At 48.9% G+C, this 4,006-nt stretch overlaps 1 non-coding gene across 1 annotated transcript; it reads right to left on the reverse strand.

The window, feature by feature from the left end:
• Positions 1–1,621: 1,621 nt before the first annotated feature.
• trnae-cuc lies at positions 1,622–1,693 on the reverse strand. Its single transcript has one exon. It is a non-coding gene; the product is annotated as a tRNA-Glu (tRNA).
• Between the last annotated feature and the right edge of the window lie 2,313 nt (positions 1,694–4,006).

Raw genomic sequence — 4,006 nt, forward strand, 5'->3', positions numbered from 1 at the left:
GTGGGAACTGGAGTGGGATCCTCGGGACAGTAAGACAGAGACTGGGTTTTTGGGGACTACGACAGTTGACTTTTGAGGGCAAGGTTTTAATCATCAAAGCTGTGATTTTACCTGTGCTTTTACTAATCAGTTCTGTTTTTATCCCCCCCGAAGGAGTATTTTAGCCCTGGAGCGGATGCTCTTCTACTTTCTGTGGGGAAGCAAGTGGGAGAGGCTGAGGAGGGAGGTGGTCAAGAGGCCCAGGTCCAAGGGGGGGAAAGGCTTGCCTGACCTCTACTTGTTCCTGGGCAGCCGCTACACAGCATTACATCTGACTCTTGCCACCTCCCCGGTCAATAACAAGACACAGGCCCTCGCACGGTTCTGGCTGGGATCTTACCTCAGGACACTGAGGCTGATCCCAGTCGACCTGCGAGCCCCAGTCTCTTTCCTGCTCCCCACCCACTACTTCCAGCTCCAGAAATTTTTAAGACATTTTAAACTGGAAAAGGAAGCAGTCACGGTTTTAACTAAACACCGCTCTCTTCTCTCTCTTGTGCAGGAGCGGGAACCAGTATGTCCAGTGCGCGGGCTCGCTATAGGCGAGCCCACAACGGTCTGGCGCAACGTGGCCCATCCTGCTCTCCTGAATCGGCATCGGGACCTGTCCTGGATGGTCGCCCACGATATCCTCCCGGTCAGGGCCGTTATGCACTCACGGGGCATGGCGAGGACATCCGCGTGCCCCCGACCGGGCTGCAGCCAAGAAGAGTCGGTGAGGCACATGCTCTGGGAGTGCAGAGCCGCCAGGGACCTGTGGAAGGAAGCAGGCCCCCTGATCACCTCGTGTCTGCCAGCAGGGGAGGACCTAACACCTCAGCTCGTGCTGTACGGGGTGGGCCGAAGGCCCATTCCACCGAAGGCCTTCACCAAGTTCTGGCCCACCCTCACGTGTCTGAAGGAAGCACTGTGGTCCTCCCGTAACCTGCTGGTAGCAAAAGCGTAGAGACCACCCCCAGGCAGTGGCCATGGTAGCCACGGAAGCCCTGGGGTGAGTACGAACGGAAGGGGGCCTCGACCCCAGGCGAAGGGTCCCCCACAACACCCTAGGTCCCGGCGGCCACGGCCTGACAGCGCTGCGGCGCCTAGGGCGATGCGCCTAGGGGAGGGATCTCCTCTGGGCCCCAAAGGACGGGACGATGGTCTATTCGGGAGAGCAGGATGAGGCGAGTTTGATAAGGACTCACCCCGCTCCTGTACAAGCGATTGAAGACAGCCTTTTAACAAAGTGACTTTTTAACATGTTTCTAACGTCTTAAAAATGTTTTATCTTTGTTGAATCATTTCGTACACATTTTAAATGGCTTTTACAGATTTCTTTTTACAAAGAAAGTACTTTTATTCATAGTTGTTGTCATTGGTTTTAACAACACGTACTTTTAACAAATTTAAATGTAAATTCAAATGCTGTGTTTTATGCCTTGTTGCCGTTTTTATGTGTATAAATGATTAAATGAATGTATGAGCTGTTTTTTTTAAAGCAATTGTGAAAATAAAACTTTTCCAAAAGAAAAAAATATGTGCGACAACCTACTAAATTCATAGTGACAGGTTGCACAAGTAAACAAGGAGAATAGACTATTTCCCTGACCGGGAATCGAACCCGGGCCACGGCGGTGAGAGCGCCGAATCCTAACCACTAGACCACCAGGGAAGGGTACTACAGTGCAAATCGGTTCCCAGTGTGAGCTGGTACATATGTGCGATAACCTTCTATATTCATTGTGACAGGTTGTACAAGTAAACATGTAGCAAAACAGTAGTAGACCACTAGGGAAGGGTACTACAGTGCAAATCGGGAGTCAAACTGGGAGTAGAACCACCAGGGAAGGGTACTACAGTGGAAATCAGGAGTCGAACTGGGAGTAGAACCACCAGGGAAGGGTACTACAGTGGAAATCAGGAGTCGAACCCGGGCCGCGGCAGTGAGAGCGCCGAATCCTAACCACTAGACCACCAGGGAAGGGTACTTCAGTGCAATTCGTTTCCCAGTTTGAAATGGTACATATAGTTGAAGTCGTAAGTTTCCATCCACTTAGGCTGGAGTCATTAAAACCTGTTTATCAACCCCTCCCCACATTTCTTGCTAACAAACGATCGTTTTGGCAGACGGTTAGGACATCTACTTTGTGCATGACACAAGTCATTTTTCCAACAATTGTTTACATTGGGATTATTTCACTTATAATTCACTGTATCACAAATTCAGTGGGCCAGAAGTTTACATACAATGAGTTGGCTGTGCCTTTAAACAGTTTGTAAAATTCCCGAAAATGATGTCATGGCTTTAGAAGCTTCTGATAGGCTAATTGACATCCTTTGAGTCAATTGGAGGTGTACCTGTAGATGTATTTCAAGGCCTACCTTCAAACTCAGTGTCTCTTTGCTTAACTCCTTTTGAAAAGCAAAGAAAATCAGGCAAGACCTCAGAAAAAATGTAGACCTCCACAAGTCTGGTTCCTCCTTGGGAGCAATTTCCAAACGCCTGAAGGTACCTCGCTCATCTGTAGAAACAATAGTACGCAAGTATAAACACCATGGGACCACGCAGGCGTCATACCGCTCAGGAAGGAGACGCGTTCTCTCTCCTAGAGATGAACGTACTTTGAGTCGAAAAGTGCAAATCCATCCCTTAACAACAGCAAAGGACCTTGTGAAGATGCTGGAGGAAACAGGTACAAAATGGTCTATATCCACAGGCAAACGAGTCCTATATCGACATACCCCGAGAGGCCGCTCAGCAAGGAAGAAGCTACTGCTCCAAAACCGCCATAAAAAAGCCATACTACAGTTTGGGGACAAAGATCCTAGTTATTGGAGAAATGTCCTCTGGTCTGATGAAACAAAAATCGAACTGTTTGGCCATAATGACCATTGTTATGTTTGGAGGGAAAAGGGGAGGCTTTCAAGCCGAAGAACACCATCATGTTGTGGGGGTGCTTTGCTGCAGGAGGGTCTGGTGCACCACTAGAACACCTGGGAAGGACACTGCAGGGCAAATCGGTTTGCAATTTGAAGTGGTACATATGTGCGACAACCTACTAAATTCATAGTAACAGGTTGCACAAGTAAACAAGGAGAATAGACTATTTCCCTGACCGGGAATCGAACCCGGGCGGCGGTGAGAGCACCGAATCCTAACCACTAGACCACCAGGGAAGGGTACTACAGTGCAAATCGGTTCTCAGTGTGAGCTGCTACATATGTGCAATAACCTTCTATATTCATTGTGACAGGTTGTACAAGTAAACATGTAGCAAAAGAGTAGTTCCCTGACCGGGAATCAGAACCCGGGCAGCGGCGGTGAGAGCGCCAGAATCCTAACCACTAGACCACCAGGGAAGGGTACGACAGTGCAAATCGGTTCCCAGTGTGAGCTGGTACATATGTGCGATAACCTTCTATATTCATTGTGACAGGTTGTACAAGTAAACATGTAGCAAAAGAGTAGTTCCCTGACCGGGAATCGAACCCGGGCGCGGCGGTGAGAGCACCGAATCCTAACCACTAGACCACCAGGGAAGGGTACTACAGTGCAAATCGGTTCCCAGTGTGAGCTGGTACATATGTGCGATAACCTTCTATATTCATTGTGACAGGTTGCACAAGTAAACATGTAGCAAAAGATTAGTTCCCTGACCGGGAATCGCAACCGGGCGCGGCGTGAGAGCGCCGAATCCTAAGCACTAGACCACCAGGAAGGGTACGACAGTGCAAATCGGTTCCAAGTGTGAGCTGGTACATATGTGCGATAACCTTCTATATTCATTGTGACAGGTTGCACACAGTAAACATGTAGCAAAAGAGTAGTTCCCTGACCGGGTAAGACGGGCGCGGCGGTGAGGCATCGAATCTAACCACTAGACCACCAGGGAAGGGTACTACAGTGCAATTCGTTTCCCAGTTTGAAATGGTACATATAGTTTGAAGTCGTAAGTTTCCATCCACTTAGGCTGGAGTCATTAAA

This window comes from Oncorhynchus gorbuscha, unplaced genomic scaffold (genome assembly GCF_021184085.1).
Source record: "Oncorhynchus gorbuscha isolate QuinsamMale2020 ecotype Even-year unplaced genomic scaffold, OgorEven_v1.0 Un_scaffold_18548, whole genome shotgun sequence".
In the NCBI taxonomy this organism is placed as follows: domain Eukaryota; kingdom Metazoa; phylum Chordata; class Actinopteri; order Salmoniformes; family Salmonidae; genus Oncorhynchus; species Oncorhynchus gorbuscha.